The sequence below is a fragment of the Erinaceus europaeus genome, chromosome 8 (assembly GCF_950295315.1).
Source record: "Erinaceus europaeus chromosome 8, mEriEur2.1, whole genome shotgun sequence".
Classification (NCBI taxonomy): domain Eukaryota; kingdom Metazoa; phylum Chordata; class Mammalia; order Eulipotyphla; family Erinaceidae; genus Erinaceus; species Erinaceus europaeus.
In genome coordinates this window covers 118,570,818-118,596,600 of record NC_080169.1, presented here as the reverse complement: position 1 = coordinate 118,596,600, position 25,783 = coordinate 118,570,818, and the positions used below count along the sequence as shown (strand labels likewise).

At 38.5% G+C, this 25,783-nt stretch overlaps 1 protein-coding gene and 1 pseudogene across 1 annotated transcript in view; both read right to left on the bottom strand.

Moving 5' to 3' along the window:
* CNTNAP2 (contactin associated protein 2) overlaps positions 1-25,783 on the bottom strand; it is a 2,382,269-nt gene that overhangs the window by 2,299,417 nt on the left and 57,069 nt on the right. The gene's annotated exons all lie outside the window — the stretch shown is intronic.
* Positions 10,929-11,500, bottom strand: LOC103118151 (large ribosomal subunit protein eL22-like; annotated as a pseudogene).

The window sequence follows — 25,783 nt, the reverse complement described above, 5'->3', positions numbered from 1 at the left end:
CCTACTGTTTGATCCATTTCCACCATCATGCAGCAAGACCCCAAAGCCCCCACCTTCCCACCTTCATCCAGTTCATTTCCCCCAGAATCCTCTGTTTTATTACAATACCCTACACACTATCCAAGTTTTATTTTGTGTTCTTGTTCTTGTTTTTTTTTAATACTTTATTTATTTATTTATTAGCTACAGGTAAAAGGCAAGAGAAAAAAGGGGAGAGAGAAAAAGAGTGATACCAGAATCACTGCTTTACAGGTTGTGGAGTTTGTTCCATGCCAGTGGGGACTAGGGGTTTGAACCTGGGTGTTCCTCAGGATAAGGAGTGTGCTCAGCCAGTTGGGCCACCACCGCCTGGCCTCTGTACCTGTTTCTTAAGTTCTGCCTACACAGTGAGGTAGATTATTGTGTATTCATATTTCTCTTTCTGGCTTATCTCACTTAACATGATTCCTTCAAGCACCATCTAAATTGAGGTGAAGGTTAATTTATCATTCTTAACAGCTGAGTAGCATTCCAATGTATATATACAACATAGCTTTCTTAGTTCGTCAAAAAAAAAAATACAGAGAAATATTGGCAGAACTCCTTCTTATCTAAGTTTTAAATGCATCCTTCCATCCCCAGCCCCTCTCTCAAGCCACCAAAGTTGTTGTTGCAAATCACTGTTTACATAATAACTCCACCATTCCCTAAGGGCATTTATCTATCTCTTGCTCACCCCCTTTTTTCTTAATGATAGACACAAAGAGAAATAGAGAAGAAGTGGGGAAGAAATGAAAGAAAAATAGAGATACTTGAAATCCTGCTCTGCTGTGAAACCTCTCCATCCACAGGGGGGGACAGTGAGTAGTGCAGTCTACCAGGTGTACCGATGCTTGGACCATTTTTCAAATGTATTTATTTACTTATGAGTAGAGAGGATAAGAGTGTTAACATTCTGATGTATACATATAGTAGGCAAACAGAATAAAAGGACAATTTATTCAAAATTCCATGGCAACAAACAACCACAGTCAATATTTTGATGCATCTTTTTCTGATATGAAAATTCATATTTTACGTAATTGCAATTCATGATTTTCATGAAATTTCACATGATAATAATACAATCCCTTTGGATAGCACTAAAATCTTTCACAAGTGCAATTTTTATGAATATTACATCAAGTGGAATTCTAGTTGACTTTTTATAATTCATGGTTATTCTTTGATAATATTTGGATGATCACCACCGTTCCTGAGGCATAAATATGCAACGCTAACATTTCAGAGCTCTTTTTATATTATGGATGGTTCCCAAGTTTTTTTTTAAATTTATTTTCAGTAATGCAGTTACGGAATCAAATTTGAGATTTTATACAGCTCTTGAGACAGTCATTAAGTCTCTGACATTAAAACTAAGTGAGATAAACTATTTTCTGCAACTAAGTATAAGGATCTCACTTAACTTGACTGATCTAGTTCAATCTTTAATAGGAAATAAAATTCCATTTAAATCTAGTCATCAGCAAGATATATTTTTTTTCTCTGAATTCAGGCAATCTGGATTGTATAGGTGGCAAAAACAATTCTACACTCTGAGGGGTGTTTTGTTTTTTCCTTTTTTAAAAGTTATGCTTTTTTAAAAATTTATTTTTATTTATTTATTGGCTAGAGACAGCCAGAAACTGAGAGGGATGGGGGTGATAGACAGGAAGAGACAGAGAGACACCTGCAACACTGCTTCAGCACTAGCAAAGCTTTCCCCCGCAGGTGGGGAGCAGGGGTTCAATCAAATACAGGTCCTTGAGCATTGTAACACATGCGCTCCACCAGGTGCACCACCACCTGGCCCTGAGGGGTGCTTTTTCATGCATATATGTCACTACTTGTGATACCTCAAAAGGAAGGAGAACCATAGAAGCCCTTGACACAATCTCAATTGCCAATCCTTTCAATGAACCACATATAGAAACACAGTCTACAAGAAATAAATGCTTTTCATTTCTCCCTTCTTTCTTTCTTTCTTTCTTTCTTTCTTTCTTTCTTTCTTTCTTTCTTTCTTTCATTTTTTCATCACCAGGGTTATCAGTGGGGTTTGGTGCTGGACCTGCCAATCCAATGTTCCTGTTCACCATCCCTTCCCCTTTTATTTTCTTTTTATGTTATTCATTAGGACAGAGGTAAATTGAGAGAGGAGGAGACGACAGAGAGGAAGAAAAAAACAAGACACAACTGCAGACTTATTTCACTGCTCATTAAGCTAGGGGGTGGGGCCTTGAACCTGGGGCCTTGCACATGGTAATGTGTGTGCTCAACTGGGTGTGCCATCTCCTGGTCTCTAATACATTTCATAGACAAACAAAAGACCCATCATCCACCATGAGGGTGGTTGACCCTAAGTCTCTTTGCTAAGGGAAACCCACCCCAAAGGAATTTTATTCTGTCAATTCTTTCTCTTTGATCACACCTCACTTCAACTTCACTTCAGCTGTTCTAAAAAAAAAGATTATCCAAATGATGTGTGTGTGGGTGTATTGCAGGGACCACGCACATACAGAATTTCACCAACATTTTGTTCAGAAATATAGATATAGACAAAGAAAGGAGAGATACTATATCTCATCTTAGATAAAGCTTGAAAGAATCATGTTAAGTGAGGTGAGCCTTGAGTAGAAGGGTATATTTGAGATGGTCTCACTCATCGACAGAACTTAAGAAACAAGAACTGAAAGGAGAACACACCGGCCAAATTATTTCTACCTTTCAAATTATTTCTACCCTATTTCAGTCTCGAAAGACTGAAACAGTTAGACAGAGGAAGCATGACTTGAATCTGGTTCACAAACAGGACAAAGCTATGGCCTCCCCAGGTGAGTTATCTCTCTGATCCTGATTATAATGTAATCATCAATCTTCTTTCTTTCTTTCTTTTTCTTTTCTTTCTTTCTTCCCTCATTCCATCCTTGTTTTCTTTTTATAATGTAATGTTTCTTACTCAAAATTCTTAGGTTGTAAAAGGCCTCTTCAGCATTCCATTTTTACGAAGTATTTTCTCTCTTAATTCTCTTCAGAGACCAAACACACTGCTACTTGGTATGGTAATATAGAAACACACAGTCTGTGCTTCTCCAGAAGCAAGAGGATTAGAAGAAGGAACAGATATGCACACATTTAGGCAATCAAAGCTTTCCAGCTTGGAAAAAATGAATAGAACAATCACTGCAACTATTCTGGAGGAATCCTATCTTAGACGACTAAACATTACTACCGAGCAGCTGAACTGTCTACGGTACAAATTTTCAGCTTTCATCGGCTGGGGTTTAGGGGCAATGGAATCCACTGTTACTTTGCAGTTAACTTTAAATAGTCAATTCTTAAGGAATAGAGCTGTAGAAATGGAAGGGATCTTTTGATTAACAGGTAGGATGCAAGCACAAAACAATAAAAGTTTTATACTAGGGGCTGGGCGGTAGTGAACCAGATTAAGTGCAGATGGCGAGACTGCACGTGAACTGGCATTAAGGATCCTGGCTTGAGTCTCTGGCTAGAGTCCCTGGTTCACCACGTGCAGTGGGGGTGGGGGTGGGGTCGCTTCACAGACAGTGAAGCAGGTCTGCAGGTGTCTTTCTCTCCCTCTGTCTTCTCCTCTCTCCACTTCCCTCTGTCCTATCCAACAACAACAACAGCAACAACACAACAATGGGACAAAGATGGCCGCTAGGAGCAGTGGATTCATAATGCAGGCACCAAGATCCAGTGATAACTCTGGAGACCCAAAAAAAAAAGTTTTACACTCAAGCAATTATTACATGAGCTTCCACACCTCAATAAATTTCTTCCTTTCTATTTCTCTTTCTCTAGCTCTCTAGCAGAATGATAGCATAGAAACATTTGCACATAAAAATGTTTCATCAGAATATTTCCCCTTCCAGACTCACATGATACAATGATATTTCTAATTATTTAATGACTATGTTAACGTATCAGATTTTTCTTTTTTTTTTCCCTGATATATCAGTAGAAGCTCTTCCCATATTTGTTGCTATTTAACTGGTTTCCATCTGTTCTCTCTCCTATCTGGCAGGTTTTGTTTTTAATATATATATATATATATATTTTAAAACTTTATTTATTTAATTTGATAGGACAGAGAGAGATTGAGAGGGAGAGTGGATAGAGAAGGAGAGAGAGAGAGAGAGACAAAGCAACATTTGCAGGCCTACTTCACTTGTGAAGCTTTCCCCCTGCGAGGGGGGACCGGGGGCTTGAATCCAGGTCGCTGTACACTGTAGTGTGTATGCTTAACCAGGTGTGCCACCACTTGGCCCTGTTTCTAATATTTTCTATTTTACCCACCCTATAGATCCCTTCTTCTAACTCAAGCTATTGTTCTGTCTCTCCAATATTCTCATTAACACTTCAGTTCAATGCACTATGACTATGTGTGGTTAATTTTTACCTGGACTTTCTCCAATACAATTAAGTTTGATATTTTTATAGATAATAAGAACAGGCCTTATTTGCTGGCATATATTTTCTGTTTATCTCTAATAAACAACTAGGACAAGATAATCTCTAGATATGTTTTAGTGGAAGTACTAACAGATGGATTTGTTCATTAGATAGATTAATGAGCATGTTAATTTTAGTTGCAATCATTAGAAAAGTTCATTATTCAGAAAAAAATGTTTACTAGAAAACAAAGTGGATGTGGACAAAGTCAGTAAATACGGCCATAGAAAATATGCTGCACTTGGAGATCAAGTAATATAAAGTAGAGACTGGAGAAAGGTAGCAAATTAATTGAAATAACAATGAAACTTTAGTATGTCCCATTAAAATGCTACAAACTTAATGAAACTATATTTACATATCTCATTTTTCAAAATACACTACCTTGGAATCCCATACAGCACTAGAAAATAATTAAAACTGAGAAGATATCAGTAGAATATTATTTGAATAAAATCAAAAGTTCTTTTAATCCAGAATGAGTTATCATCTCATGGAGTGTGGTCATACCCTAGAATACCAGAAAAAATATGAGTGAAAGTGATGTAAAATTCTACTAATAGGAGCAAAGGCCTAACATATTTCATGTAAGATTTACCATAGGAAACATAGACTAAGGGGCCGTATCACCATAGCACACCTATTTGAGTGTACACATTACAGTGAGCAAGGACCCAGGTTTAAGCCCCTGGTCCCCACCTGCAGGGAAAAGCTTCACAAATGGTGATGAAGCAGTGCTGCAGGTGTTTCTCTGTCTCTCTTCCTCTCTATCTCCCCCCTCCAATTTCTGTCTCTACCCAATAATAAATCAATACAAAGATTAAAAAAAAACAGAATAATTCACTAATGTGGTTGTTGGAACTGAAATAATTAGCAAACATGACTCAGAGATACACATTTCACTATGTAAAATCCAAGCCTTGCACATTACTAGTAGTATCACTTCACTAAACCTATGGCCAACATCAATTCTGGAAGTTATCTAGAGTTTGAGAGAGATCCCGTTATTTTGAGACTTCTTTCTGTTTTGAATTGGTGATGATCCAATTTGCTCACCTTTCAAATAATTTCTGAACCTATACATCTATGCATTCGTATAGTATAATATTTTCCTTAGGGTTTCAGCTCTCCAGGTGAAATATTTTAGATAGAGAGAGAAAGATAGGAAAAGATACCATAGCACTGAAGCTTTCTTCGGTGTAGTGGGGTCTGGGCTCAAACCTGGGTCATACACACTTACCTGGCAAAGCAAGTATCCTGTTTTGTTGGTTCTGAAAGGTCATTATTTAAATGATTATCTTATGGGAGGACTGGGTAATGGATTTTGCTGTTTTTTTTTCTGGTATTTTCTAAGTGCACCTAAATATATTTCCAAATTATAAGCTTGACGGTATCCAAGAAAAATTTCAGACATGCACATTTAGTTAGAGGCATATTCCTAAAACTTGCAAAAAATCTTTGGTTTGTATATGCATCTGGTCCTAGAGAATTCAACACACTTTCTAGCTAAATGAGTAATTTTTCCACCATAAATTTAAAGCAGATGTATACTTTGAAGACCAAGTCACAGATTAAATAGTGTGTCAACATTATACTTAAATGTTAAGCCTAATATATTTGGAAACAAAAACAAATTAGTAAGGCTGTAATTAAACCTGTAAGCACTGAGTACATTTTAAAAACAGAATTATAAATAAAAAAACTACAGGTACTTTTAAAGCTAAGTATGGCTTCTAGTTAAGATTTTGAATTTAATTTACAATCTCGTAGTCACATATTTAATGGCAGATTTCAATGAAAACACAGTTTTTAAAGGAAGGTCACTTCAACCAACTATCAATCCTCATAGAAAATTTATTGTATTTTTTGAGTGAAAATATTCTGCAAATTTTATACTGATGTCAAGAGATATATGGTAGTAAGGTATACATTTCCATACTAATTTATTTGTACCCTTGCAAAAGCTTTCATATAATTTATGCTTTTGTCAATCAATAATACCATGAGGACATTCTGTACAGGGTTTCATTTGGTGAAATCTCACCAAATTGGACTTGTGCCTGTGTAAGACCCTCAGATCTCAGGCCAGGTGGCAGTACACCTGTTAGAGACACATGTTATAATGTACAAGGACCCGGGTTCAAGTCCCCAGACCCCACTTGCAGGGGGAAAGCTTTGCAAGCAGTGAAGCAGGCCTATAGATGTCTCTCCGTCTCTTTCCCTCTCTATTTCCTCCTTCCTTTCAATTTCTGGCTGTCTCCAAGCAATAAATAAATAAAGATAATAAAAAATATTTTAAAAGACCGTCAGGTCTCCTGTCACACTGATAGTGTTAATAGTGTCTAATGGAAAGGACTGCTTGTCCTTATCTTTGCTGGAAGAACTCTAAAAAGACCTTGTGGAGACAGGAGAGGCCACACAGTCAGTAAGTTAGAGACTTAAGGGAGTATGCTATGTAGTTATATATATATTTTGGGGGTCGTAATCATACAGAAGATTGGCCAGTCACCCATACAGACTCTGAACACTTCCCATCCATTTTTAAAATAGAAATTGAGGAGATGCTAGAAACCTCATAATCCAATAAATGATTCAAAGAGAAGTCTGAGGCCACTAATTTCCTTTATTATTTAACAAATTTGATTGATTATAAAAAATATTGTTTATGCAGAGTCAGGCAGAAGTGCAGTGGGTTAAGTGCAGGTGGCACCAAGCGCAAGGACCAGTGTAAGGATCCCAGTTCAAGCCCCCGGATCCCCACCTGCAGGGGAGTCGCTTCACAGGTGGTGAAGCAGGTCTGCAGGTGTCTGTCTTTCTCTCCCCCTCTCTGTCTTCCCCTCCTCTCTCCATTTCTCTCTGTCCTATCCAACAACGATGGCATCAATAACAACAACAACAGTAATTGCAACAATAAAAAAAGGGCAACAAAAGTGAATAAATATTTTTTAAAAAGACTTAAAAATATTGTTTATCAAATCCCAACAATTTTCCCAATACTATTTCATATACTCCATATGCATTACATCAGATGTTTCTAAGAAGTCAGATGCCATTGATTTAATCATTTGAAATTGTGTTTAAAATGTTCACTAACTCCTAGTACCTCTGCAAGTAACCATTTTTGTTTGTCACCAGGATTTTCACCAAGGCTTGGTGTCTACATGATGACTCCACCACTCCCTGTGGCCATTTTTTTTTTGTCTCTAGAGACAAAAGAGACATTGAGATGTAAGGATGGCATAGAGAGGGAAAGAGAAATAGTCACCTGCAGCTCTGTTTCACTGGCGACTTGAACCTGGGCCCTCACATTTGGTCAATGTGTACACTTGACGAGGTGCACCTCATCTGACAAGATGAGAATTGCTGTTATCACTGGGGACATTTCCTGTTCCAAGGACCCGACTTAGGTCTCCAACCTCCCATAAGGCAAAGGACCCAGATTCTAGACCCTGACAGTACACATGTTGGAAAGTCAGTAAACCCACACAAAGTCCTGAGCTTGAACTCCGGCACCACCACATAGGAGACCAGGGTCAGGTGCAAAGCTGGTGAAAGAATACTATGCTGTTTATTCCCCTATTTCCATCTCTCTGCCTCATCCCTGCTTTCTCTGTCCATCTTTCCAAAAGAAGGAGAAGTAGGAAAGAAGGGCAACTGGACTGGATGTACGTAATCTTGAATGTGAGAGCGCCACACCCTCATGCTATGAAATGAATAATAATGGTAGCAATGAAATACAAGTATCACTATTATAAAAAAATCCTTGGGATTTGGACGGTAGCACAGCCTGGTTAAGTGCAGGTGGTGCCAAGCATAAGGAGTGGCTTAGGATACTGGTTTGAGCCCCCGGCTCCCCACCTGCAGGGGAATCGCTTCACAGGCAGTGAAGCAGGTCTGCAAGTGTCTGTCTTTCTCCCTCCCTCTCTGTCCTCCCCTCCTCTCTCCATTTCTCTCTGTCCTATCCAACAACAATGACATCAGTAACAACAACAATAATAACTACAACAACAATAAAAACAAGGGCAACAAAAAGGAATAAATAAATATATGATTTAAAAAAACCTTAGGTGCCAGGCTGACGTGTATGTCATTATCACTAGGTACTAGGTAGGAATGGTTTGAGCGATTCTATCACTAGGTTACTATCTGTTCAGTGAATTCTGAACCCTTCATATTTTCCATCAAATCAAGTATATTAATAGACATAAGTCTTTTCAAAACCTGCCTAGATCAATAACTGAGTATCTCTTTTAAATATCATAGGCAGTAAAAGAAAAAAGAGAGAGAGAGATATTGGTGCTGCCTTTATCACTGCCAATGATAATCTGACTCCATGTAAGAGGAATTATTGTGGTCATTCTTTACCTTAGCTCAAAGATTTTTCCAAGATGACAAAGGGCACCTTGAGAGAGCTAGTATTTGTTTTTACGTGTAGATTAGATAAAAGCCTGGCATACGTAGTGGCTGCAGAATGAACCCTCTAGGATATGCTGCCAGTCTAGTGACTCGTAACAGTTTCTTCAGATTTGCATCATTTTCCAGAAGTCTTACCATGGGTCAGTAAGAAAATGTTTCCTTAAAGTTTATGTAATTACCTTGCTCTGCAGAGTTTTCTCTTTAGAACCATGACCATATATTCTAGAAAGATTAACCAACAAAATCACAAACTTATGTTGGAAAATCACTGTTCCATTATAGTAATTTATGGAACCATGTGCAAAAGAGCTATTCAACTTGGCAACCATAGTGACTGGGCAGAATTCATGTTGTTAGAAGGATGTTAGAATATAATTCATTGATGCAACTCATGGCTAAGACCATAACTTATTTGGAACCCTAGCACGAAAATAGGTATCTAAGCAGATAATGAATATAATATAAAATAAAAAGCACAAGGATCAGTATTGAGGATCCCAGTTCGAGGCCCCCAGCTCCCCACCGGCAGGGGAGTCGCTTCACAAGCTGTGAAACAGGTCTGCAGGTGTCTGTCTTTCTCTCCCCCTCTCTGCCTTCCCCTCCTCTCTCCATTTCTCTCTGTCCTATCCAACAACGACAACATCAAGAACAACAATAATAACTACAACAATAAAATGACAAGGGCAACAAAAGGGAATAAATAAATAAATATTAAAATATTAGAAAAAGAGATGTAAAATAAAATAAGTGAACATTAATTGCTAGTGGGGATGCACACTTTCTTCACCCATTGCGGCCCCCATGTTGAGATCATTTTAAGTATATTTGCTAATTGAAGATTTTATATTATTTTGACATACAACTCTAGAATCAGATGACAACAAAGATCTCTAAAACTCCCGAGCATAGTTTAGCTCTGGGCTACATACACAGAAGAAGAAGACCTGATTAAACGGAGGAAAGTTACTATGGGAAATTTGGCAAGGTATGGAAAATTAGGTCCTTCCGTATAACCAGAAGCAGTGCTTTCCTGCTAACTCACCCAACATTGAGGGTGTGGGATTGTCTTCTCTGCATCCCAGCTTCTCCATGAATCAAGTTACAGAGTTAGAAAAGTAATTTGTACATGATCATATAGTGATGCTGTGCTTTGAGTTCTAGTTAAGCTGGCATGCATTATAATTACCATTCCAACTGTGCTCCACTGAAAAAGTTCATAGCACTGTTTCCAATCTCACCTATATCAAGCATAAAACATAGGGATGGGCTGAATTCAATGTCAATGAGCTCAAGGACTTCCTTACGGATTTTTATTATTGCTAATTTGGATTCTATGAATTTACTTCAATGTAGGTGATTTTCCTCAAGTATGATTTCCTTTACTCACCTATAATGCAGAGACAGATGATTTCCTATTTCATTGTAAATTTAGCGGATGTGTCCATTCATATTACATACTCTTAAATATACAGACTATGGCACAAGGCAGACATTTTTGAATTTTAGCACTGTTAAGGCTCTGTGGAATTATTCTGCTCAGTCCTGATAATAATAAATTCAAGAGCACTGGAACAGGCAAATCGAAAATATTAAGGGAGAGGGCAAAACCAACTTGCATTTTTACAACATTTTTCAGACCCAAAGGCTAAAAGCTTCACAATAATTCTTACTTTGTTCTAGAAAGGCAGAAAATGTGACCATGTGTTTCCTATTTTTCCTATCTCTAAAAAATATCCCTTGAGAAGGTTTCAGAAAAGAGAGAAAGAAAGAAAGAAAGAAAGAAAGAGAAAGAAAGAAAGAAAGAATAAGTGAAGGACAGAAGGAGACAAGCAGAACATGCACTGTGTAGACCAGGTCATGTGTAAAACTGGGAAGACAGAGTTCCCAGAATACCAAACTATCACGAAGTAGCAATGAACAGTTTCACTTCTGCAATAACATGCAGTTCTGTAAGGTCTCCAGGAGGTCACATCTGGTGTCGTGGACCACAGGTCAGGTGATTTTGAAACAACTCACACTGTGCTTTTCTTCTCTGATCATAGAATCAACATCGCTTCGTGATTTTGGTGGACAAAGCAGTCAGTCTGATCAGTCTGACATTGTGGCACTTGGCCTCTCCCATACATGACTTTTTTTGGTTTCCAAGTTTTATTCAAGAACTCGTATAAAACATTCCAGATAAAAGAGCTCTCATCTTCATCTTCCTCCTCTTCTTCATCTTGGTTAATCTGGAAGTAACGCAATTCATAGCTCTCTTTGCTGTTAGCGGCTACGTGTAACCAATCATGTAGATTATTCTTCTTCAAATATTTTTTTGGTGAGATATTTCAAACACCTTCTGGAGAAAGGCACCTCAGAAGTCACAGTGATCTTGCTCTTGCTTCGTTCAATGGTTACAACCCCACCACTGAGATTCCCAGCTTTACCATTCACTTTGATTCTCTCCTGAAGAAACTGCTCAAAATTAGCTGCATCCATGATTCCATCTTCAACAGGGTGTGTGCAATCAAAGGTGAACTCCAGAAGCTGCTTCTTTTTTTTGCCCCCCTTTGCCACAAGTTTTTTCACAGGTGCCATTGCCGCAGCGGAGGCAGAAAGGATGACATTTTTTTAATCCCTCTTTTGCTAAGCAAAAGTGCAATCTGAGCAATGAAGCTTGGACTCTGGGGTCTCTTTAGTTTTCCTGCACTCACCAGAGATGAGTGAGATAATATTCTGAATGGTATCTACAATCTCTCAGAATCACTCTCCCCCTTGAAAAGACACTAATTACTCTTCCTTCAACATAACTAACATGACTTTAAGTGGTAACTTGAAATCATTATTATTTTTCCCATTTTGTTGCCCTTGTTATTGTTGTTATTGTTGCCATTGATATTGTTGTTGTTGTTGGATAGGACAGCGAGAAATCAAGAGAGGAAGGGAGACAGAGAAGGGGAGAGAAAGATAGACACCTGTAGACCTGCTTCACCACCTCTGAAGCAACCCCCTGCAGGTGGGGAGCTGGAGGACTCTAACTGGGATCCTTATGATAGTCCTTGCAGTTTTGCACCATGTGTACTTAACCCACTGCTCTACCACCTGACCCCCCCATCATTATTTTGAATGCTGAGGAGTGAATCCAAGTTACTTCACATCATTTCTGAGTAACATCCTGGTTCAAATTTTATGAGACAGGAGCAGGGAAGTGTGGTATGGGGTGTGAGGGGGGAGGATGTAAAGGGGAGGTTATGGCATGGCAGAGCAGAGCAGAGAAAAGAAGAGACACCAAAACATTATTCCACCAAGCATGGAGCAGGCATCCTTGTTACTGTCCATGGTGGTGCTCACATGTGGAGTTGGAATTCAAATCTAGAATCTCACACAAGATAGATAGATAGATAGATAGATAGGTAGATAGATAGATAGATAGATATGGAGAATTGAGTCAATATTTTGCTTGTTTTTTATGCGAATACCTATGGTTATGATACAGAAATTATTTTTTTGAAAGAGATGGGTCTTCTACATGTGTGGTTCTACTGCTCTAAAGCTGCTTTGACATTAAATAGAAAAACCAGAGGATTGACTACAGTACTAGAGAAAGCCTCAGTGGAATGGAATGCCCATGTGACCCCTGGGATTGACCTTCGGTAGTGTGCACCGTGATGCATGCCCCCTACTTAGTGAGTTATCTTTATGGCCCTAGAATACAGATTTATAATTAAGAGATGGCATAGGAAAATCTATAGAAAAGATGTAAGGGATTGATTTCAGATTCTAGTTTGGACATGTATTAGGTTTGTAAACTATAGGCAAGATGTTTGAATTCAATGATACACAGTGAATAAATCTCATCCATACGGACACATTCTCTGAAAAGGTTACTAGATTTTTTTTTTTTCCTCCTCCAGGGTTATTGCTGGGCTAGGTGCCTGCACTATGAATCCACCACTCCTGGAGGCCATTTTTTTTTCTCCCTTTTGTTGCCCTTGTTGTAGCCTCATTGTGGTTATTATTATTGCCCTTGTTGACACAATTCGTTGTTGGATATGACAGAGAGAAATGGAGAGAGGAGGGGAAGACAGAGAAGGGAAGAGAAAGATAGACACCTGCAGACCTGCTTCACTGCCTGTGAAGCTACTCCCCTGCAGGTGAGGAGCCGGGGGCTCGAACCGGGATCCTCACGCCGGTCCCTGCGCTTTGCGCCACATGCGCTTAACACACTGCGCCACCGCCCGACCCCCAGGTTACTAGATTTTTTTTTTTTTCCTCCAGGGTTATTGCTGGACTTGGTGCCTGCACCATGAATCCACCGCTCCTGGAGGCCATTTTTCCCCCTTTTCTTGCCCTTGTCGTTGTAGCCTCGTTGTGGTTATTATTATTGTCCTTGTTGACGCTATTCGTTGTTGGATAGGACAGAGAGAAATGGAGAGAGGAGGGGAAGACAGAGTGGGGGAGAGAAAGATAGACACCTGCAGACCTCTTCACCGCCTGTGAAGAGACCCCCCCCCTGCAGGTGGGGAGCCGGGGGCTCGAACCGGGATCCCTACGCCGGTCCTTGCGCTTAGGTTACTAGATTTTTAAAGAAAGAACCCCATAACATTTTAGGCAGAAGAATCAAGTGACCTGCAATATCAAATGAAATGGAGCTACCTCAGGTTTGCCATCCACAGTAGTAGATACTAGACTTTGGGTAAAGAAAATGGGGGGTAAGGGATCCTATATTTAGTTATATTTTCAGTTCTATAGAATGGCCATTGAGAGTCAAATTCAAAATGTAAAGCACACAAAAGAAACATTTAATAAACTACAAAAAGCAATTATCAGGTAACATTTCAGGGAATTGTGAAACTATTAACCATTAATAAATAACAACTAAAGAATAATTTATGATAAAAAATTGAGTACTAGAACTGAAGTTATTTTATCAAGTAACACCTAGATTTTAATGTGTATACTTAAATCAAATGTGCTATCCATCTTTCTGAAAGGAAAAATAGGGATAAGCAGACCATGAGCAAAGCTAAATAGATTGGTAGGCATAGGTCATGTCTTAGTATGTGTGAAGTTCTGAGCTCATTTTTGGCATCACATATGAGCACCATGAACAGTAGAAGCTGAAACTCCACATATGGTGGAGTTTCTGGCTTCTTTCCTGCTCTGATTTTTCTGTCTGCCTCTTCTTCTATCCCACAAGTATATAAAATATAATTATCTGGAGAGGTGGTGATGGTGTCACACCTGGTAGAGCACACATTAAGGCAGCAGGTTACCATACTCAAGGTAGCAGGTTCAAGCCCCTGGCTCCTACCCATAGGTATAAAAGCTTCACAAGAGCTAAAGCAGTGCTGTGGGTCTCTCTCTTCCTCTCTCCCTATCTCCAGATTTCCTCTCATTTTCTCTCTGTCTCTATTCAATAAATAAATGGACAAATGAATACAAGTATACTTTAAAGAAAAGAGGACTGGTGAAACAGCATAATGGTTCTGCAAAGGACTCTTATGTCTGAGGCTTTGAGGTTCCAGATTCAATCCCTAGCCAGAACTGACAGAGCTGAGCAGCTCTCTGGTCTTGGAGTCTCTCTCTCTCTCTCTCTCTCTCTCTCTCTCTCTCTCTCCCTCCCTCCCTCCCTCCCTCCCTCCCTCCCTCCCTCTACCTCTACCTCTACCTCTACCTCTCCCCCTCTTTCTCCTTCTCCACCCTATCCCATAGAATAAATAATAAATAAATAAATATTGGGTCAGGGATGGTATTACACATCAACAGGATTCTGAGTTTACTTTCAGTTGGGGGTGGTTGAGAAAGAAAATTCAAATGTTCTTGTTGCTATTTTTTGTTATTTGGTGGAATGGAAGAAAAAATATGGAATTAAATCTTCTAAAAGCTTAGACCAGGAAGAACAGACACAACTGGTGGCATTACCCTATAAGATAAGGATATATATTTATGGCATAAAGCCACATAAATTATGGTGAGGTCTTGTATGATACAGCAAATCCCAACAATGGGATTTTCAGAGTTAAACCAATTGCCAAATAATTTGGTTATAGCAGTAACTATCTACTGCCTTCTTAAACCCTAAGACAGCAGGAACCTTCCCCTTTCTCTATAGAGCCCATTTTTCTTCCAGTCCTGAAACCTCTAGGTTGGGGCTCATTTTCCTACATGCTTCTCTCAGTTCATACCAACTGATACTGCATCTGCTGATCCCAAACTTATCACTGAAACCAGTACCACCTAAGCATGTTTCACTTTGGACTGTGTCCAGAGACATCAGGCATGGAATGTCAACCCTTCAGCTTCATTATTCACTACTTTGCCAGCAGGTTTCAGATGATACCAAGATGCCAACCAGACTTCTCTGGGAAAAGGACCTCACCTTGTGTCCTGGAGCCCTGCCTCCTCAGATCCCTGCCCCACTAGGGAAAGAAAGAGACAGGCTGGGAGTAAGGATGGACCTGTCAATGCCCATGTTAACTGGGGAAGCAATCACAGAAGCCAGACCTTCCACCTTCTGCATCCCACAATGATCCTAGGTCCATATTCCCAGAGGGATAAAGAAAAGAAAAGCTATCAAGGGAGGGGACTGGATACAGAGTTCTGGGGGTGGGAATTGTGTGGAAATGTACCCCTCTTATCCTATAGGTTTTTTTTTTTATATTTCCATTTTATAAGTAAAAAATTAAAAAATAAATTTGGGAGTGCATCATAAAAATACATTGGTTGATTTTCAAAAAAAAAAGAGAGAAAATGTGAATTTTTCATAAATTTATCTTGCCTTTTTTTCTGGGGCATCAAGAAAGTTGAATAAAAACCTACAAATGGAATAAAAATCACAAAAGCAACCATCTAACATTAATAATATTCAAAGAAAAAAATAGTATTCAAAGAAGCATTCAGTTTATTATATGAAACTGAGAGCCTTTGTTTCATGATAGAGCTTATAATTTGGCATAATTTCTCTATATGCACTGACAGAGCTACATTCAGTAATTGTTGGTTGTTTAAAAATAGCTAGAGTAAAACAATTTTATTAAACTTATTTTTATCTGGTACACTATATTTAAAAAGTAATTGATGAAAAACAAGAATGAATCAAGTAGTAAGTCTAGTCTGATAACATTACATCTGATTACATACTCTAGAAAAGTAATATTCCTTTCAATTACAATTTTTACAGAATATTTACAAAAGCCCATAAATATTCAGACGCATTGAGAAACTCACTGTACTCCAGAAAGATAAAATAAAAAGATACACAACTATACACTGTATTTAGAAAGCAATATTCAGTTATAGCAATAACTTTCACAGAGAAATGAACAACAAGAACAAATGGGAAGCACTGTTTTGTCAAACCTTTACAAGTTTACTAATAGCTCATGAACGCAACTTCATTAAGCTCCTTTTAAGTAACAGCATTGAGCCTTGTCTCTGGTGACAGAATGTCCAGGTATACACAAGCAAAGCTACCTTGGCTGTCACAGTACAGAAATCATTATCAGAATTCACAAAGCCTTCTTTCTAGTTTCTGTTCCACTTCTAATTTAAGGGTCAGTTATTTGTTTTCTGTATAGGGTAAAATGGTAGTATTCTCAGTTAGGAGGACCAAAAAGGTCTCTCTCATCAATACACCACCCTGCATTAAGGAGGTAAAGGAGGCATGGATACAGCACTAGCCAGATTTCACAGACAGATTTGTTTGCTGACTCCTGTCCTTGATAGTCTGATTTCCCTCCCCACCAGAACATGAGAGAAATTGCACATTTTCTTTCTCCTTTCTTTTTCTTTCTTTCAAAATATCAATAGGAGTGGTTGTCTCCTATCTTTTAATACAACTGCATTGCATTTATGTTAAGGTCAATACAGCTTTGAAGCTGTATTATGACTTGAGAAGCTCTCTATGAATTGGTCTGGAAAACTGGTCACAGTAAAGGCCACAAAGATAACCTTATGAGAAAGTGTGTTCTGAATTTTAAAATCTTCCATATTCAATCATGATTTTTGGACAAGCATGTGCTAGGAACGTAATACTTGCTTTTTTGGTTTCATTAATTCTTAGCAAAACTGACATATCAAAGCATCATTGAATGTGGAAATAAGAGTGACTGCTTGAACAGTAAAAAGTTAGTGTAGTATTTCTATGCTTCTCCTATTCATATTAGGGTATTTCTATGAGCCATTTTATTGCAATTATGAAGTATTTACATACATGCTCAATCTGTCTCTGTCTTTATTTGAATTATAATGTTTCAAAACTGTCTTTTGTCAACTACAAAGGAGGAATACATCAAGATAACTAAATTATCATTCAAGCCATACACTTTTCCTATGTAAAATATTCAGCAACTCCAATCATTCTTCATGAAGTACTAATATCCACCTGGGAAGCTATAATTCAAGCTTTCAGAAGAAGGCAGCAATCATTCGATGGTATTTAACTTGAGACTTAGTGAATAGACCAGAACAGGACAGAACAGAATTAATATACACACAAACACACACACACACACACACATTTAAAACACTCCATTAAGATATTAGTTGTATTTCCTTAATATTGATCTCATCATGGGGTTAGTTTCTTTTTTTATTTTGTGTTTTTATTATCTTTACTAATTGGATAGAGACAGCCAGCAATCAAGATGGAAGGGGAGGTAGAGAGGGCGAGAGACAGAGAGATACCTGCAAAATTGCTTCACCATTTGCAAAGCTTTCCCCCTGCAAGTGAGGACTGGGGGATTGAACCTGGATTTTTGTGTAATATAACATGTATGCTCAACCAGGTCTGCCACCACCCAGCCCCCAATACAGTTAATTCCTATTGTCTTTTTATGTATACCTGTGACAATATTTTATTCATTAAAACCAACATCGATATTCAAGTTTGTATGATCCTTTGTTGTTTGTAGTCTTTTAAGTATATACTATATTCTGTAATATCACATATATAGCCCACCATTTAAATTATTTTAGGAGCCACATGATTCCTTTTGGACATCTTCTTCAAATTATTAGACTACTGACCTCATCTCAAGAAAGTGTATCAACATAACAAGCAAGTGACACTTAACACGTGTCCTTATTATATAATCTAAGCTAAAGAGTTTGCAGACTATAGGTTTCTTGAAATCAGAAACCACAGTATTTGTTTCTAGGCATCCTGAGACATTGGGTAGAAAGTTGTAAGTCTTCTTTTTTTTTCTTTTAAAGATTTTATTTATTTATTAATGAGAAAGATAGAAGGAGAGAGAGAAAGAACCAGACATCACTCTGGTACATGTGCTGCCAGGGACTGAACTCAGGAACCTCATGCTTGAGAGTCTGTTGCCCTATCCACTGCACCACCTCCTAGACCACAGTTGTACGTTTTCTATGCTCAGGATATTGGGAGCTTAGACTGGGATATAGTATAAGGTAAATAAAGCTGTCAGTCTCTGTGGAGGAAACTTGGAAAAATAAGATTATGAATATAAAGTTTAGTTATAGTCAGAGCTCAACTCCTTGACCCAAGTGAGTTACTATAGAGTTTAAATTGAAATTGAAGATTTGCATGTTAAGTCTGAAGACAGCACTCAAGAGACATGGAAAAGTAATTGACAGGGAAGATGGCTTTCTGAGAACCCAAACCAATGGACATATTATTTGGTAAGAACATTGGAGAGGGTTTAGACAAACTGATGGCAAGCTCACTCTGATACCAGGGAAATGACCTAGCTATTGCCCATAAAACTTTGGCTCTTGAACTCAATGTAGCCTGTGAACTAGGGAAATGACACTGATATTTGAGCAGAGCTGAGGTGATGTACGTTCATTTGGTTGAGCAGTGTTGGCTGCCCCAGCCTCTTGCTTCTGGGAACAACCTCCTTAATAACAGTTAGATGGCTCTTCCTATAGGGTAACAGTTTTCATTAAGCCAGTGAACACACAAGGGAGAAGGGAGCCTCAAATTCATAACCCTAAAGGCTAGTGAAGTCAGCAGCGGAAATTAAGAGTTATTATTAAATGTTCCAGATACATCCAACTGTTGAATGGACAGCTTAAGGCTAGGAAAGGGTTGGCTACAGATGATGGTCCCCAGAGTCAACTCTGTGTCAAATCAGTAATGCAAAAGTTCTAAATGGCAACTGGTGGATGGCTCCTCGTTTTAGGAAGGGCTGGACACAGTGTTATCTATCATCTCTCTTCTGTGAGAGCTAATGACATAGTGGAAGTGCGTGGTACATATTTATCAAGTGAAGTGTTACCCAGTTTGAGTCTTGAAAGTAGGCTCTTTGAAAGATAAAATGATTTCAAAACTGCCATTCTCAGAAGAGAATTTACATAGTATATCATGACTATAGCTGTTGAATAAAATGAATCTCCTGTGAGTTATATGCATATTTCAACAAGGTAGAACTAGTGCATAAGATGTAGAAATACATAATGGTGATTTCTAAAAAAGAAAAGAAATCATTTCTTGTTGGGCAGTATGCCAGCTTCCCCCTGCTTAACCTTGTGGTCTATTTACATAACCATTGTTACCTGGGAACTGCCCTGCCTACAGGGCATTGGTTTAATCCCCACTGGTTCATACTCTCTTTTTGCTCCGCCCCCTCTCCTAGACACACCCTGATTTCCACCACTCTCTTTTTGCTCCACCCTCTCTATGTCACATCCTGTTTCCACCCTACTTGGCGAGTATAAATACAGCTGCTCTTCTGTTTGAACACACTTGGAATTGCCTTGCCTCCGAGAATCCCAGAGTCTCTCTCCTGCAACGCTAGCCCAGCATGTGTTCCTGATCCCTCTCCCACGCAGCAGCCTAGGTTGGCTCCAGTTGAGTTCTCTCCAACCCAGAGAGCACTTGCTTGGGAAGAAGCACCCTCAGGCTATCCCAGCAATTACTTTTTTTTTAAAAAAAGCATACTTGCTAATGTTAGTGAGAAAGTGACATTCAGAAGGAGGGAGAGAGATGGACAGAGGGAATGAGGGAGCAAAGGGTCTAGGTAACAAGCAAGAGAAAGAGCAGTGGAGAGAGACAGACAGACCAAAGCACTGCTCAGCTCTGGTTTATGGTGGTCAAGTGGATTAAACCTGAGCTTTGGAGCCTCTAGCATCAAGTCTCTGTGTTTAACTCTCATAATATCTCATATACCTGGAAATAACTTCGGTGACAAGCAGCATGACAAGAAGTGTCTTAAAAAGGGTGGTCTTTAAATAGGACAGAGAAATGATCTGTATTTAGATAATAATTAGGGCAAAAAGCCAACACCTGGGAGAGAAGTTAAATGTTACCCCCCACCCCACCTCCCCCCCAAAAAAAGCACTTGTAAAATGAGATTCTAAAGCAATGAGAAAGAAATGAGGCTGAACTAGACTTGAAAGTAAAAAGAATTGAATGAAGAGGGTAAATGTGGTTTGAAAAAAATGAGTCTGAGAATCAGAATGAGAGCTCTGGCACGACATGGGAGGATTCTAGAGGAAGCTCCAGTGGAAGCTGTGGTCTCTCTGTCTCTCTACATCTGTCTATCTGAAGTATCAACCCTGAGTGGTAAATTTTCACAGTGAGAGGCCTCAGTGATATCAAATAATAATATAATGATAAGACATGTGTGAGTGAACAAATGGAAAGAATAATCTCATCATGACAGTCAGAAAAAGATGCCTATGGAATCCTATATGGTGACCCAAAGTGGTGCAAAAAAAGGGCATTTTTTTTCTAACCCATGTAAGATAACAATTTTAGCTCTTTGAGAAGACATTGTGCAAGAGCTGGGGAGACAGCTTAATGGTTATGCAAAGGATGTTCATGCATGAGAATCTGAGCTCCCAAGTTCAACCCCCATCACCACCATAAACCTGAGCTGAACAGTGCTCTAATGAAAATAAAAGAAAAAGAAGGAAGAAGGAGCAGGAGAGAGAAGAAGAGAAGAGAAGGAGGAGGAGGAAGGAGAAGGAGAGGAAGAAAGAATGTAAGAAGAGGAGGAGGGGAAGAGGAGGAGGAGGAAGAGAAGGAAGAAAAGGAGAAGGTGGAGGAGAAAAGGAGGAGAAGCAGGAGGAGGTGGAGGAGGGTTCCTGTATGTATTCTTGGGGAAGTGGATGGTACCATAAGGGAAGGAACCATTTCTCCCACTTGTCAAAAAAGCCTGCCCACTTGCTCTTTTCCTAAGAAGAGCAATGTATATAAATCAGGCAAATATCTCCTAAATTGTTTCCAGTCTTCTCATCCTCTATCCCTTTGCAGGAGGGATTCCTATGAGGATGTTGTTAAGCATCAGAGGAAAGAAAATCAGGCCAATGGGGTCTCCTAAATAGGCAAATAAAAAAAAAAACAAATAAAAAAGCTGGCACAGAAACTACCCAGGAATCTGGAATATTTTATACACACACACACACACACACACACACACAAACACACAGCCATCATCCATACTAGTGATTATTCTTCAGTTTGCAATCAGGACAACAGGTACTAAATAGTTTAGCCTTAAAATTATTGTTGATGGCTTTAAAGATCAATTATTTTTATCATTAAATCAGTGTCCTTTCTATGAGCATAGATATCATAGCTGTTCTGACCATAGAGTTACTTTCTACATAATATTGACATCACACTGACTCCAATAATTTATACTAAGGGGGGAACAGAAGCTCTAACACACCTTACAGATTAAGTGGACTTGACTGATAGATCAACAGATTCTAGGACATTAAATATGCTACCAATTAAGGAACAATTTTGTGAGTGACAGGGAACTACTTCCATAAGTGGACGGTTCAGTAGTAATTCCTATTTAGAGCTTTGATCAGACTGCATTTTTTTCTTGTGTGGCTAGAACTTAAGACATGCTTTGGTCATCAATTGTGATGTTTGTTTATAGAGCAAAGTCTGGGATTTCAGACTTCCAGAAGCAAAGCCAGGTTTATTCTGCTAAGTGAACATAAACAAACAGGACATTTTAATGTGCTATTCATTTTGAGAATTCACATTAGCAATGCAAAGGCAGTCTTCCAATCAAGTCATTCAACAACTTCCTCTCCTGGGCCTTGCTTTCAGTATCAAAAGATAAGAGGACAGAAATGCTTCCATGGTCAAACATGGAAAAGGTTGTAAAACTTAACTCAATTGAGTTAAACTGTAAAGATATCCCTACATTTTAAACTACGTGTTACTGCTATTATAAACAATAACAACAGATGTTGGGTGGTATTTTACCTATCCGATGGGACCTGTTCTATGGATAAGGACTTGGGTTCAAACTTCAGGTTCCCACATATATGAAGAAGGTTTACAGTAATTCTACTAGTAACTCTTATTCTCTCTTTACCTCTCTATTTCATTTTGTCTTTCACATTTTATCAAAAAAAATAAATAAATGAAAAAGAAAAATGGTTTCAGATAATGGTGGAGTTGTATTAAGCCTGGACAATAACCTTGATGAAAAAAAAAAAAGAGATAACAAGAACATTTTACCATTGCATTTTATTCTACATATAATTTGGGGCATTTTGTGGTATTGATAAGTAAGTCAAATTCAATAAAGATGAAGGCATTAGATCTACATATAAGAGTTTCATGGTAGAGCAGAAACTCAAGGGTCTAAGCCCCAGTTCTTTTTAAAAAAATTTTTTTTAAATATTTATGTTATTTATTTATTCCCTTTTGTTGCCCTTGTTGTTTTACTGTTGTAGTTATTATTGTTGTTGTCGTTGTTGGATAGGACAGAGAGAAATGGAGAGAGGAGGGGAAGACAGAGAGGAGGAGAAAAAGATAGACACCTGAAGACCTGCTTCACCGCCTGTGAAGCGACTCCCCTGCAGGTGGGGAGCCGGGGTTCGAACCGGGATCCTTATGCCAGTCCTTGTGCTTTGCGCCACCTGCGCTTAACCCGCTGCGCTACAGCCCGACTCCCTAAGCCCCAGTTCTTTTATTTCACTTAATTTGGGGTCACTCATGCTAAAGGGACTCACAGATATCAGAGGTCTTTAGTGATATTTGTATCTCTGCCACTCAGTTCTCAAAAGAATCTTAAAGCAGTATTGATAACAGAGAACTTCTGAACAGGATAAGCATTCAAGCTGAAACCTGAAATCACGTTTCTGGGGAGGTAGCTCAGAGCAGGAGCTGATCCCTGGCACTAAAATAAGTGATTTTCAGGTTCTTTTTTTCTTTCATTAAACAAACAGATCTTTTAAAAAATAGGCTTGAGTTCCTAGGAGAATTTCTATACTCTACAATAGTTCTAATTAATTTTTAGAAATTTGATGGTCAAGTTCAGGAAAAGTAAGAAAGAAATCAGGATGGAAAGAGGAAAAGCAGACATACACAGCATTCATCTTCTTGTTCCTCTTTTCAAAGGCCTTCTTAAAGGGTATATCGCATAGATCTGGGCTTGAAGTTCAGAACTAGGTGAGAATTACAGCAATTCTACTTTTGGATATTAGCATTAATACTATTTTTAAATAATTTAATTATTTTTAATGTTTACATCAAATTAATTATTGGATAGAGACAGAAAGGGAAATTGAGAAGGGAAGGGGAGATAACAGAAGGAAAGAGACAGAGAGACACCTGCAGCTCTACTTTGCCACTCATGAAATTTCCCCATGTAGGTGGGAACCAGGGGCTTGAATCCCGGTCCTTGTATACTTCAAGGTGAGTTCTTAGCCAGGTGTGCCACTACCTGGCCCCAGTATTAATGTTCTCATTTAACATCTCTGAAAGTGTTCTCTTAACTTTAATACATGAAATAAAAATAGTGGGGAGTCAGACTGTGGTGCAAAGCACAAGGACTGGCATAAGGATCCAGGTTCAAGCCCCGGCTCCCCACCTGCAGGGGAGTCGCTTCACAAGCGGTGAAGCAGGTCTGCAGGTATCTGTCTTTCTCTCCCCCTCTCTGTCTTCCTCTCCTCTCTCCATTTCTCTCTGTCCTATCCAACAACAATAACTACAACAATAAAACAACAAGGGCAACAAAAGGGAATAAATAAAATAAATAAAAATTTCAAAAAAATAAAGATAGTGATATGTACTTCTAGAGGCCATGGTGTGTACTGTGACAATTGTAACATGAATCACTCTGTTTCTTGTGTGATGCTAAATAGAATCCACATTTCCAGTGAGTTTTAAGTAAATGCAGCTCACAGTGATATGGCCACTGATTGTGGAGCAAGAGAAAGACTGGAGGTGGGAGAGAAAACCTGAACATCTGTATACTGGAAACAAATATTTTAACCTATAGAGATAAAGACTGCAGACGAAAGAAATCCAATATTGGGGGCATCCTTATTAAATTTTATTACACAAAAGGAAACATATGTAGAAAATAAGTGTATTTTAGAGGTCAGGTGGTGGCACACCCAGTTGAGCTCACATATTGCAATGTACAAACACTTTAGCTGCAAAGGGAAAGCTTCACAAGTGATGAAGCAGTGCTAAATGAGTCTCTTTCTCTTACTATCCTCCCTTCACTCTCAAGTTGAAGGATAAATAAATAACTAAGGATAAATAAATAAATAAATAAATAAATAAAATGTTAACAAGAAAAAGGGGCCAGGGGGGTGGCGCACCTGGTTAAGTACACACATTGCAGTGCACAAGCTCCTAAGTTCAAGCCCCTGGTCCCCACCTGCAGGGGAAAGGCTTCACAAGTGGTAAAGCAGGTTGTAGATGTCGATCTATTTCCCCCTCTATCTTCCCCTCCCCTCTCAATGGCTCTCTGTCCATATCCAATAATACATAAATAGATCAAAATATCTGTCAACATTTAAAGGATAAAGAAGAAAAACAATACTGTTTGTATCAGTGCATGCTTATCTTAAAGATAAAATAAACTCATTTTGATGGAGAATGAAAATAAATTGCCTCTAAATTGCCTTAAAATTCAATAATTTTAAACTATTAACAGAAAAAAGGTAAAAAGGGAAGAAATGATAGAAGAATCTATGGAAGGCAAAAAGAATGGAAGGGAAGAAGGGTAGAAAAAAGGATAAAAAGGAGTGAAGGAAATAATAAGAAAGAATGAAAGAAAGGGAAAAATGAAAGAAAGAGAGAAGGAGGGAAACAGAGAGGGAGAAGAAAAGAGAAAGAGAAAAAAGAATTAGAGAAATCCAATAAACATTCAGAAAGACTTGTAGCTGAAATCAACACTTATAATTGCTAGGCTACTTAAAGCTTAAGTATCTAGTGAAAGAGGTTGTGAATTAACACTGTTGTAATTATTAAAGTGAATAAGCTACAAAAAGTCTTTAAATTTTCCCTGAGGGTATTTTTCTTGTTACTTACACCTTGTGCCAAGATACCCAGCAACGTGCAAAGTTTCTTGCTTCGGTAATCGCTGTCACAATGTTTGAGTAATGGCCTATTTTACTGTGAAGAGTCTGTGAGAATCAGGTGGTGATGCACTTGAATAAGCACTTAAATTACCAACCTCCAGGACCCAGGTTCCAGCCCCTGTTCCCCACTGGCAGGGGGTCCATTTCATGAACAGTGAAGCAGGCACGTTTTTAGGTTTCTTTCTCTCCCCTTTGCTATATCTCCCTATGCTCTATCAATATTTTCCTGTCCTATCTAAATGATAATAATAATAATAAAGTTTAAAAAACAGTAAGTTTGTGAGTGGGAAAATATGTACACACACACACACACACACACACACACACACACCATCCAAAGTGCTATTCCTTTCTCATTATAAGTTGCCTTATAATGCTTTAAAGGAAATATGGGGTTATTCAAAATTCTGTTCATGTTTTAAAAAGTTAATCTTTTCCTTTTACATTATGTAACAGATTAAGAGATAACCTTCTTGTCACATTTACTTTATCTTTTTCAGTCATCTAGAGTTTGTTATGGTGAAAAATGTTGAAAGTATTTCAGACTTTGTCATTTTTTTTTAACTGTCACTTCAAG